At 40.2% G+C, this 13,076-nt stretch overlaps 1 protein-coding gene across 1 annotated transcript in view; it reads left to right on the forward strand.

The window, feature by feature from the left end:
- Window positions 1–8,729: 8,729 nt before the first annotated feature.
- MRTFA (myocardin related transcription factor A) overlaps window positions 8,730–13,076 on the forward strand; it is a 79,527-nt gene continuing 75,180 nt past the window's right edge. Inside the window, exon 1 of the mRNA XM_065835467.2 lies at window positions 8,730–8,792. The gene's annotated coding sequence lies outside the window, so the exon portion shown is untranslated. The remainder of the gene's footprint in view (window positions 8,793–13,076) is intronic.

Raw genomic sequence — 13,076 nt, forward strand, 5'->3', positions numbered from 1 at the left:
CCACATGCCTTTGCTGCTGGCTGAATCCGTTGCTGCATCTGCTTGCCCCTCTGGGGTGGGGAGGAAGGCTTTGCCTCCAACATGATGAAAATTTTAAAAAATGCATCAGACAGCAGTTGCAAGGCGGTCGGTCGAGAGGTGGTGGAAAACAGGCAATCCTGTTCTAAACACACTGCAGTTCATCATGCATTTCTTTGGCACCAGTGCAGGCTTAAACAACTTGCTCCCTTTCTCCGCTCCCTGTGTTTTGCTGGCATTGCTGTTTTTGTGACCATGGTGAGCCACTCTGGGGAACAGATCCTCCTGGAAAGAAGTGGGTTTTTTCTAGATTATTTTTCATCTGGCCCAGTACATGTTGTCTCTGTGAGATTTATGCTAGTTTCACAATGAGGAAGGTATGAGAGTGGGAATGTGTAGCAGGCTGCTTAAGTTGGCACTGCTGCTAGAGGTTTAAGTGTGCTCTTTAACATTACAGTTAAATTGATCTTTCAGTGAGCTGCTGTTGCAAAGGCTGGTCAAACCTCCATGCAGTTGTGCACTCCTTCTTCTTCTGTTACATCAGAGCTAGTGACTGCGCAGCCACAGGGCACATCCAGCTAGCTGGCTGATCCTGTAGAAAATGTTTTCTAATTTTTTGCAGAGTTAATCGTCTGCTGGTTCGGCTGACCTGAGTCACCCCATGGGTGCATGCTCATTAGATCAGACAAAAGGGAAGCAGCAGGAACCAATAGCTCAGTAGCAGAAGACTGGATTCCTCTCTTAGTTATGACGTTGAGCTATATCATGACCAAGGCCTAAAGTATACAAGTGTGCTCATTGACACGTGAAACCTGAACATCGCATCATTTTTGCTCTCCTTTGCTCTTTGGACTTCAGTAGAAATTGTTATTTCTTCAGTAGTCGTCATCTTCAGTCTCTCAAACTAGATAATTAATTCAACACACTGAGAGGTACAATAGAGTTATGTCTATAAACTACTTTGCTAGTTTAAGGTTCAGCGTCCTCTGAAATTAGAAGGATGTCTTCCTCATCCATGCTTTGAACTTAATTTCAGAAATGGGCACAGGGTTCATTCTTTTTGAGCAAGGATTGTTTGTTATAAATATCATTGTTATTCTCAAAACTAGCTTTGGTATTATCAGTTCTTCTGTGTATCCAAAGTTCCATGAGTTTGAAAGCCACAAAGTTTCTCCAAATACATATTGAATCACGAAAAGTATTTATTAAAAAACATCTGGAATGCCAAACTACATTTCTTAGCCCACTGTTTGTGGTTTTAAGAAATGGATGTTTGATGATTTTTCAAGACCTCTTAAAGGATTTCTGTTACTGCTGGACTGAGTGAAACAAATGCTTGTGTATTATGAAGGAAATACTTAGGGCTTGACAAATATGGCTGAGTTCTTGTTAAAATCATGTGTGAGGCTCTGTTTATCTACAGCAGAAATTATGCAGTTGATTGCTTTTCAGATGTGTTCTTTTCATCTTTTACCCCTCAAGTCTTAACATCTCTATACAGCTGTTTGTGCTTTTTGTCTCATAACATTTTTTGCCATTTTTCTTGCTGGCCTGAGCATGTTTTTTGACTCTTGTACTGATAGATTTACTGGAGGTGGTAGTGAAGAGACTTGTGGTGATGATTCAAAGAGGTTCTCTTACTGTAATGTTACTGGCACAGTATACATACAGATCCAGATTCTTTAGCTCGGACAGAAAGTTGTACTCATCCATGTTTTACGAGCATCTTTGTTCACATGTGTTGCAATCTTTGCAGTTTTAATAGGGGCTATGTAGGGTAGTGACTTGTGATCCTGGTAAGGTGGACAGTTTATACAGCTTCAAATCACTGGTTCTAATCCAGAATGAATTTGGTTACTTTTTTAGTACCCTTTTTTTTTCCCCCAATTACTGTAAAAGTGAGGGAAGTCGATGTCTGGTTCATTTTGCAGGAGACAAATGCATGTGGAATCACAGAATGGCTGGGGTTGGAAGGGACCTCTGGAGATCATCTAGTCCAACCTAACTGCTAAGGCAGGTTCACCCAGAGGAGATCACAAAGGAATGTGTCCAGGGGAGTTTTGAATGTCTCCAGAGAAGGAGACTCCACAACCTCTCTGTGCAGCCCATTCCAGTGCTCTGGCCCCATCAAAAGTAAAGAAGTTTTTCCTCATGTTCAGATGGAACTTCCTGTGGTTCAGTCTGTGCCTGTTGCCCCCCATCCTGTTGTTGGGCACCACTGAAAAGAGTCTGGTCCCATCCTCTTGACACCCACCCTGGAGATATTTACAAGTATAAATATGTGTGTCAAAATAAAATTCCGTAATCTAAGAAGGTCTCTGTTTAGTGCCCTGTATAGTTTGGTTTCTAAACTTAAGTTGGTTCCTCAAGAACAAGCTGCTACATTGTCAGGCTACAGTCACTCTGATGCTTACTTTATTGCTTACTGCATTGTACATGCTTTGCAGACAATGTCATCAGTTTGACTCTCAAGGAGATGTAATTCTGCCAAAAGCTGTGTACCTGGGTTAAGCTGACTGACAAGAAACTCTTGTTTTTTTTTTTAAATACAACCTTGGAAGTTGTCCTTTTTGTGACTTTTCTTTGATATCTAAAGATAAAATCGGTATCACTCATTCTGATAGTTACAGCTCCTCAAGCTAATGTGATGCTTTGGCTTCCATATGATGCAAACTTCTCCTGGGTTATTCTTTTGATTTGTGGTGACCTGGGGGTATAGTTGCCTTTGGGAATGTCATGACATTCTCTTCTCACTAATTTCAAAGCTTCATCCACTTAAAGCCACTTTACCCCAAGACTGCCTCTTCTCTTGGCTGGGTGATCTCAGAAGGTTTAAAATACAAAAAACCCTGTCTTCTCAAAATAGCCCAGCTGCACACACATGCTGTTAGGTGCTGGAGGTTGCTTAGCAATTCTTAAATTGGTAGGAAATTGCTATTACCCTGGCAACTCAGCCCCAAAATGCAAACAAGGGAAAGCTGTTTATAGAGGTGTCCTTCCTTGATTTGGGAATTGTGTTTCCCGCCCCCCCCGTGCCTCTGTAGTTTTTACTTATGTCTTTTTAAATTCCTTTTGTTTCATATAGTTTATGCTGGTTATTGAGGTTTCACATTACGAAAGGTGGTACTGTTCTTTGGTTCATTTAAATACTGACTGTCAGTATCTTGATTATGCCATGAGTATGTGAATATCGCCAAAATTGAGAGGAGTCTTGAATGCATGAAGACCTAGTGCATGTGTCCATTTCCACACAAATGTTGGACAGATTAAACCATATAACAACACCTTAAGGTAACACTGCTAACAAAAGTAGCCATCCTGATTTCTTTTTATTTCCTTGTGCCTCATGCTAGCCCAAGTTTTTGTGTGGCTGGGTGGCAAACCAGATCATATCAGCAACTGATGCAGATTAAAACTAGTAGTTTGTGCGTGTGTGGCCAGGTCAAATTTAACACAAGTCAGCTCCTTCATCTGGTTCAGCCTGTGCTGGCCCACAGAAGGTGAGGAATGAGCAGGCTGGACTGTTCTGTTGTTGGCAGTGCCAGTTCAGTGTCTAACCAGAGGATGTGGTCTTATGATACAACTAAGTTGATCTAAGCTGCCTCTTGCCAAAAGGGCCGGTCTTGGATGCATGCCTTTGTTGTTTCCTTGTGCCAACATCGGTGCTTGTCTGGCCTTATGATGGGATGATTAATGGAGCTAAAATGGCAGGAAACTAATCCTAATCCTTTCTCCCTCTCCTAGCTTTCTTTTCACTTTTAGCTCTGTGAACTGTGGGTCAGACAGTTTTGAGTACTGCATGTATCTGTTTTGTTTCCTTTTCACCTCTTGGGCTTTGAGCTATCATTGAGTGATTCTGGATGAGCAGCTTTACAAGAAGTTTCTGTAAGTAATTTTGTCATACGTTAAATGCAAAGTAGAATACTTTTTTTTTTTCAACCAAGGAGTTAAGCTAATCCAGTTTACTGTGTGTTTACTGTGATATGGTGTTAGGATGGCAAGAGGATGCACCTAAAAAGCTACTATGTAGAAGTTGCAGAGTAATTTAGTCTTTGTAGTTTACAGGTTTGATAAATATATTTTTCTCCCCCCAAACAATCTTATTTACTATGGTTCTTAGTCTTATCACTTGCACAAAATTGACTCTGCCATGTTCGTATATGTGAAATTGAATTTAGTCAGAAAGTATATTTCTATATTTAGGAATAGTGTGTAATGCTTCTTTTGAGCAGGACCATCTTCTCCTAGTGCTGTGGTCCATGTTTTTATTGTTGAGGCAGTGGTTTTGTGCATTATAACAATGTAATTTGAGCACTTCTGGCTCCGGAGAGCTCATTGTTGCCCCCGGATTATAGTGACATAGCTGTGTGTGTAGTTGGTAATGGGCTAGAGTGGGGAACTGATTTTGCAGAATACTCAGAAAAAATGACTGGTTTCCAGCTAAATGTACTCCCCAGTAGAAGAATGGGCAGTGTAAGGACAGAAATGAGCAGCTGGACAGTGAAGGACTTGATGGTTGCTTAAACTGGTGTTGCTGCTGTAGAACATCTGTGGGATCACAGCCACTCTTGTCCCAGAAGCAGCTGGCCCAAAAGTAGAAAAATACCATGATAGAAAGGCTTTGTTTGGCTAGGCAACAGATGCAAATCTTTGAGGGTACTCACCCTGAAACCCTTGTTGAGAATAAGAAATACTTGCTCTTAAGACTGTCCATAAGCTTTGGGATGACTCACTTACAAAGATCATGGTATGGCACATTTCTTTATGGGAAAGTTTCTAGTCTGTTCAGAAATGACAGGAAAACAAACATTTTAAAATTTTAATTAGGTTCTAAATATTAATGTGTGTAACTAACTGATTCATCATTCTACAATGACAGTTATATAGTGGTATAACTGTCTGGGAACTTTAAAACCAGTCTTAGTGTTGGTTACAGAAAAGGATTCCATGCCTTTCACAGGACTTCCAAATAACACAGCATGGATGATCATAAATCCTCAAAGCATCTTCCAAATCCCTCTGTGTCCTTATCAGTCTTTTAATTGAAAACATTGAAATCAAACTCACCCAATTATAGCTTTTACTGTAGTCTTGTAGATCGGATGCGGTGTTTTGTTGTTGTTGTTTTTTAAGTGGGGATATGTTCCATACTAAGACTTGGCATTGCTCTGAAAAAAGTTCCGCTTCCCTTAGGCAGTGGCTTGATGTTTGGATGCACTAATGGAGTAAGCAAGTTCTCTCCCCTGTGCTGTGCTGGCACAAGTGTTGGTGTGGCTGCATGGCAAACCGCACCAGGGTCCTGATTTAACTGGAGTGTGACCCAGAAGACTAGTGTTTATACCTGGGTCACTTTTCTCACTGAGTTATCATGTGTCATCACAGATTCTTGTGCTGGCCTGGAATGGGACAGGATGTGGAGGAAGGAGAAGGCAGCATTTCTTAATGTTGTTAATGGTTCGTCCCAGTTTAGTTTCATTTGAGCAGCAGCCCTACTTGGATTAATAGAATTGTTGTCCAGTCTGTTTGAGATGCGTAGAGTCACATTGCGATATTTTTGCATTTTGTGGCAGTGTTCTCCTGTACTGTGCTGGTTCAGCTGTGGCTTGTATGGAGAAATTGATCCAGCTGAAAATAACGTAGGAGAAATTGCATTTCAGCTCAATCAGCTTTCTGATACGGGTTACAGTGTGGCTATACAAGCAGCACTACTACCACAATGCAAGGACATAGTGGCAGGGCAAGAATGAATTTTAAGGTAAGGCAACTTTTGCTTAAGAGGTGTTACCTTTGATGTGGGACAAATATTGAATGACATGCTGACTGGGATTAAGGAAGATACCTTCCATTGGTGGTGTCTTCTGCATGAGTTAGGAGATCTGCAGGTCCAGGTATAACTCTAGTGATAATCCAAGCCCTGTACTGAAGTTCCATTGGACAATTTACTGGAGAAACTGGTTTTTAATCCCAGTACCAATGAACACCACTTGGTATGGTGTTGCTTAGGGTTACATAGCCAATTGGTGTGCGAGCACTGAGCTCCTGCCTCACTCTGCATTGTGGCTGACTGACCTGGACTGCTTTGACTATAGCTTGATACTGTGCTTTTACATAAAGATTATAGTTTCAATGAACCAGCTAATGTGAATACACCTAAATGAAGAAAATGGATTCTGTTTTACAGCACTGTTAAAATGGTGTTTGAAATGTGATTTTCTTAGTTTATACAGGTTACAAATTACTGTTTAAAAGAAAATCTAGTATGTTGGAAGTTCCTGAGTACATTTTCTGTTTTCCTATTTAAAGCAGATCATGCATATTTGAGACATGTCAAGCTTTTTTTTTCCACTTTTGGGAAGAGGAAGGAGTTCTTCTCTAGGGCAGATTGAGGAAGGAAGGTTGAGTCTCCTGACATTCCAAATCCTTGCTGGGTGGGCATTAGGTATGTCTGTCACCTGTTTCTGGATTCAAGCCTGGCTGCACGTGTCCTTCCACATGATCTGACCTAACGGTCATGTGGCACTAGGCAAAGTGTAATGTCTCCAGTACATCTCCTTCGATAAAGCAAATTGACTTTAGCTTCTCTAAGACCAGGACAGCAGTCCTTACCAGCCAGCCTCCTAACTGAACAATTACTCTTCCTTTTAGCCCCTTTCTGCAGGCCTCCCATCTCTACAGGGACAGGGCCTGAGGCCAATTACATTGGTCATGATTTAACTCTTTCCAGCCTTTGTAAGATTGCTATAGCTTACCAGACTCTGTTTTTCTAAGTCTGTGGTTTAAGGGTGTGTGCTTCCAGGCTTTCTGTATCCATCGTTAAGAGATGAAGGGCACAATCCCATTTTTTCTCTTTGCAGATCACCGTTACAATTTGCTCTCAAATGGATATGAATGATGTTTGCTTTGGACAGGAAATATATCAAGGAGGGTGTAGGCATTTTGTAGCCAAATTGTAACTGAAGTAAAAGCAAATACTTCATATGGCAGTGAGGTCTGGCTCTGTCTCATTTGTTTTGTTGTAACAAGCACTGGCTTCAGTTGGAGGTTTTTGTTGTTTTCTTTTTTTTTTCTCCACCCTTCTTTTCTTTGTGTCTCTTCAGATCATGACATAGGGTCCTGGGAATGGAAGTGTGACAACATGGATGAAATAGCATGTATTCATTACCAGTAATTCTTATTGTTGCCTTGAATATACACTGAACACATTTTTGAAACAAATGTACTACCACTCATAACTTGATTCTGGGTATTACATAGCAAACATGACTAATCAACTGAAGTATAAAACTGAAAAGGAAGTAGGGAGAATGAGTGTTTGAGATACTTTTTCAGCTATTAATGTGTTGAATGTTGTCACACTCATTCAGGTTAATTATGAGTGTTAAGTGAGGAATACTTAATAAACTGTATTGTTGAAAACGCTGCTCCAAATTTACACTTTTTGACTGATTCCTGCAGGATTATCCTGATAGTTTTTACTTTGCTTCTTTGCAGCTTGCTTCACCTGCATCTTTTTGAAGCTGAAGGTTACCCTCTGGGAATACCTTTTGCTTGATGAATGGCTGAAGTGCAGCAGATATATAGTGGTAGATTTCTGAGTTTAGACTGGCTGAAACAGCAGCATACTAGGAAGCAGGAGACTTCCATCATCATTAATCAAATGACTGCCCTTGTATAATGTCCATTACTGTTTAAATGTTGATACAGGAACCGTTTCACTGGAGACTTCCAGCTGGTTTGTTTCTGTTTAAATTACGGAACATAAAAGAAGTTTAATTTTAACATAGTGGTGGCTTTTAAATACTTCTTTAAAGAACTATGGAAATATCATGAAACATTTAAAAATTACTTATTTAATTAAAGCCCTTTACATATTGCACATTTCAGTTACTGTGTCAGAGGTTTCAGACTGGAAAGCTTTTTTGCTTACTTTATGTGGAATATTTTTCTTGCATTCATTTTTGATTGATAGCGAATGGAGAAGAGAGAATGGCACAAGATAATTATTTTTTGAAATGCAAATGATTTTATTTGAAAATCCTCATTTGTTGTACTCAGCTGTCCTTCCAGGTTTATTATGAAGGATTGCTTTATGTGACTGGATTTCAAATTGATAGTTGTCCTGGTAAAACACCATTGTGAGTATAAAAGGAGAGTAATCAAGAGTTCAGCAAGATTCTAGATAGGCCATCTTCAATGGAACAACTCAGTCTGTGTCTTCTCAAGACTGGGTTCCTAAAGGACCAAAAGTTGAGAAATGTTCTCACATTTTTTAAGAAAATGATAATAATCTGTAGTTTCATCAGTAGTTTCTGTGGTGACACTTTTGGAGGTTTATGCAAGCTTATAAACTGCTGAATTTGGCAAGTTTCAATCACTAGTTGGATTTGAATTGATGATAACACAAATACTGTGCTAAAGAATGTGTTTGTCTAGAATATGGAGACATTGTGATGAATTGGACATGTGGGTTAAGGCTCTTGTGTGAGACTTCTTTTTTTGGTTTGTCTTGCAGGTTGCCATCACGAAAGCCAAAGTGGATTTCTCCGGGGTGGTGTGCCTGCCCCCTTCCGTCATTGCTGGAAATGGGCTGGACGGAGGAGGGGCTGGCGAAAACGATGACGAGCCGGTGCTGGTGTCGCTTTCGGCGGCCCCCAGCCCTCAGAGCGAAGCTGTTGCCAATGAGCTGCAGGAGCTCTCCTTGCAGCCCGAGCTGACCCTCAGCCTCCACCATGGCCGAAACCCCAACCTGCCTCCCCTCAGTGAAAGGAAAAATGGTAAGTGGTACAGTGCACTTGTGTCTCCTGACATCCGTCCTCACCGAGGAAGCACTGGTGATGTTGTCATGGTATGTGTTCTGATGACGGGGCTGCTTTATATTACTTCTTACAATGTTTTATTTGTATGAAGAACTAGTAATCTAGAGTCGACAAAACCGATTTGCATCATTTGATGGGAAGGATTGATGTTACTGGCTATGGAAGTTCCAGAGAGCTCCAGTGACAAAGGCTTGAGTTTAGTATTTTAGGTGAATGCCATAAACAACTTCCATGTGCTTTGTGATGACTGAAGGTTGTGAAAAGCTGAGACAGTCAAAGGAAGTGTTAGCTCATCTTCAGGCTATGGCCATCTGTAGATTTTTCTTTGCCACCTTGGTCTGCACTTACCAAGGGTGAGAAACTTTCTCACTGCAAATGTCTGAAAAGTTTTGTCAGACTTGTTAGAAGAAGGAACAAGACCTAGAGTTAAAACCAAAGTAGCCCAGTAGGCCTTCTGATCCTAGAGTGAGAATGACCTGCCTATGTTTCTCGAGCTACAGGTACCTTATGGACAACTATGGTATGAATACCTCTGACTGTTTGGTGAGTGACAGTGGAGTGGCAAAATACAGGGTCTCTTGGTGACCAGAATTCCTGTTTATGGAAAAATGTGAACTGTCTGAAGCTCAGGGCTCCCATGAAAGACTTTGTGTGTTCAGCCCCATCCCGTGACTGACTGATGAAACCATATGGGAACTGGTAGCTTCTGTTTGGGAATTCCTCTTGGTGATCTCCCTTTTCTCCACCCTCTGCAATATCTGTTGGTGGCTCTTGGCAATATGAAGGTCTTGCTAGAGTCTAAATTCTTGCTATCAAGTTCACCTGCAAGCTACTATGGATTTGAGCATGGCTGAGTCTTGGTGCCTTACAGAGTTGGGCATTGTATGTTGCATTATATGCATTACATGGAGTTGCATGGCACAGCATATTAGAAATGCTGGCGAGCTCTGGAGTGGCTTTATATGAGAATGTAATGCTTTTGATGAAGTGATTTAGAACATATGAACTGTAGGACAGTAGTTTGGATTGGAGCAATACCTCACTTGATGTGCCTGGTTCTTTACCTCAAGAAACTGATCATGCTCTTCTCTGAACAGCATATCAGTGTTTTACTAGTTGGAAGAATTAATTAACTTCAACCTAGAAGACTGTTTTTAAGAGAATAAAAATAGTTTCTTCATTCATATACATTATACCATCATTATGTGATTACAGTCGTGTTCTCAAGCCTTAAAAATGGAGAAGCTGAAAACTGAAAAAAAAAAAAAGAATGAAAAGCTTCTAATCCTTAATGTTTGCAGTCCTCTAAGTATGAGATAAAGGTGATGGTGGTAAATAAAAGACAAGAATAGGGAACTGAGCATTTTGTAGTTATGAAAACAAGGAGAGATTTCAAATTAAATTTAACTGGGTAGTTTTGAAGGTGGTGGAGGGCTTGAAGGCAGCATGGGAAAAACATATGAGCCTTTTTTCCAAAATGTGACGGCTGGCCACCTGAAGGTGACTTTGGGAATTTACTGGAGGCAGAGTTCTTATCTTGGTGAATGAGACATCATTAAGGGTCGTAAGCTGGGAAGAATCAGTTTATTCTTGATGCCACAGGGAAAGGGATAGTAGTGTTGGGAATGGCTAAGAGTACCTTTTTAGGAAAGTGAAATTTGTAGCAGCACTTTGAGTGGATACAAGCAGGACACAACAGCATTGTTATGGTCAGAGGAAAAGATATTCTGTTACAGAAAATGTAATCTTTATATGATTCAGTTGTTTGGATAGGTTTAAAAATTGGTACATTGGGAGTATTTTACAGAAATAGATGGTTTTCCTCTATCAAAATGATGTTATTTTTATGGACTCAGCCTTGAAGCTGTGTCATTGTGGGCTGCAAATCTGCTTGACTGCAACAGGTAGAATAGAATTGAGTTTAAAAAATATTTGAAAAGTAATGCCTCTGCCTATACCTTTTGCCAAAGAAAATTAGGATATTCCCGGAAATGACTCATTAGGTGGGTCTCTTCAGAGCTGATTCTTTATCAGGGTTCAGCACAACAGTGGGAATTTTACTGCTGGAGGTGCAGCTTTTCAGACAAGGCATAAAGTCCAAAGTCCCTGATATAGACTACCTGAATAGTCCTTATCTTCAAAGGTATACAATGCTCTTTTCTCCTAGACTGCAGTATGTCGTTATGTGTTGTTTGTGTACATTCATTAAAGTATTGTGGGACAGAAAAGTGCTGTTGAAATACGGTTATCTGCAAACTGTCACAGCATAAAAGGAATCTTGGCTTAGTGAGCTGTTGAGAAACATAGCTGATGCATTTTGAATTAATAAATGGGAACTTTTCACTTGGAGTAGAGGTTGGACAGCTGTTGAAAGCTGTTGAGCTTGTTAAAGGTCCTTTTTTTTTAATATGGTCGATCTTTGTTGTTGTGCCTTTGGCTTCAAACACGTTGAAAAAACCTTTAAGTGAGATGACAATCTGCTTAAACATTCAAGCAATCCAAAGTAGTTGTAGAAACATATCTTGTGCAGTGAAACTGCTTCTGTGACAACTTGCCAAATTCAAGGTATGAGGAAGATTCAAGCTGAGTGGCAGTGGGAGGGGAGGAGATGGTAAACAGGAGACTGGCTGGAGGCTGCCTATCTGTGTCAAAGGGTCTCCGGTTTGCAGTTCGAGACAGGCATTGCTGACTCACAGCTGAACTAACTACTTACTCTCAGCGCTTCTAACAGGTTAACCCTTTCTGTAACTTTTGCTCACAGAGACTATGTTTATCTGTAGATGTCTGAAGAAAAATATTACATGGATTTGTACTGAATATGTTACTTCTGGTCGTGGTTCTGGAACATGAATCATTAGCTGAGTTAAAATAGAAATCCCTCTGGCATGTGAAGCATCATGGAATTATGTATCCCATGGGAGAACTGGGAGTGCAGTGTGCAGTCCTGTAGGCACATACTGCTGTATGTCCTAGAACAGTGGATTCCTTTCCCCCCTGCCTCCTGCCCCACTCTTAGAGAACTGAAGAGCGGCAAGTGACAGTTTCTGGGGCTTTTCTTGTTTATTTTGTTTTGTTTCAGACCCACTCTCTTCTTTGTATTTTTCTTTCTTGTCACAGCTACACATCCTTTTAAGTGTATGTACCTACAAGGATAGGTATACCTAGATACATGGGTGTGAAGACCTTAAACATCTTGACTGAATAGCTGTTATTAAGTTACACTAAATTTAAATGCAATAAAAGCTATTAAGGATATTTGTGAAGTATTGCAACATAACAGATAGATAGGAAACTACTAGATGATTTTTTAAGGTCCCTTCCAACACAAACCATTTTATGATTCTGTGAAACACTTTCTTGTCACTTCAGTGGAAGGAATCCTTATGTGGTAAGGTGTTAGTAAAATATTTCGACACAATGATGAAGTTCTGTTTGGACATCAAGCTTAATGGAACATTTGAGGTGTAGTTATTTAATTTGTGCTTCACAGTGGATTTTCTACCCAAAATTCACATTCTTTTTTTTTTTTTTTTTTTTTTTTACCCATGGACATCAATGCCTCAACTTTCTTTAACTGTGAGAGATTACCTAGGACTGACTCATTTGTTGCCACACAAGCCAAAAAAAGGTCATTACAGAGTCATCTGAAGCTCTTGAGTGTATCTTGATTTTTCTTGGTCACTTATACTAAGATGCCGAGATAACTTTTCCCAACCCTTAGGGCAGGGTTAGAGCAAGGCCTTGATGAATGTGGTTACAAACAAAAGGAGAAAAAACAGGTGACGAATAGACAAATCTTAAGTAGTTTGATCATTTCTGATCAAAGTTCTCCCTTTATTTAGCTTTCTTTTGAAATTATTATAATTGCTCCACTAGCTTACTGACACACTCTCTTGACCCATTTTTTTTCAGATGAATTAATAGTTATCTTTGTCCAGAGGTCATGAAAAACATTGTGTCAGAAGCCTACAGCAGTCCTGGTTTCTTCTCCCTGTAGGCTTGTTTAAGATGAGGTAACATTCTTTCAAATGAACTGTTGCATTTTATGATTACAGGTTTGGACAAAACTTGTACCAGCTTGTCAGTTTTTGGGGTTTCCTTGATCTGGGATGCTTGCCTTCTATAAAGTACTATATGTGCTAGGGGGAAGGAGACTAGTTGGAATGTGTGGAATTTTGGTATGACTTGAAGTCACGTAACAGGTGTGTGGTTTAGGTATCAGAAGGTACTTCTGTTACTGAA

The sequence above is a fragment of the Patagioenas fasciata genome, chromosome 1 (genome assembly GCF_037038585.1).
Source record: "Patagioenas fasciata isolate bPatFas1 chromosome 1, bPatFas1.hap1, whole genome shotgun sequence".
NCBI lineage: Eukaryota > Metazoa > Chordata > Aves > Columbiformes > Columbidae > Patagioenas > Patagioenas fasciata.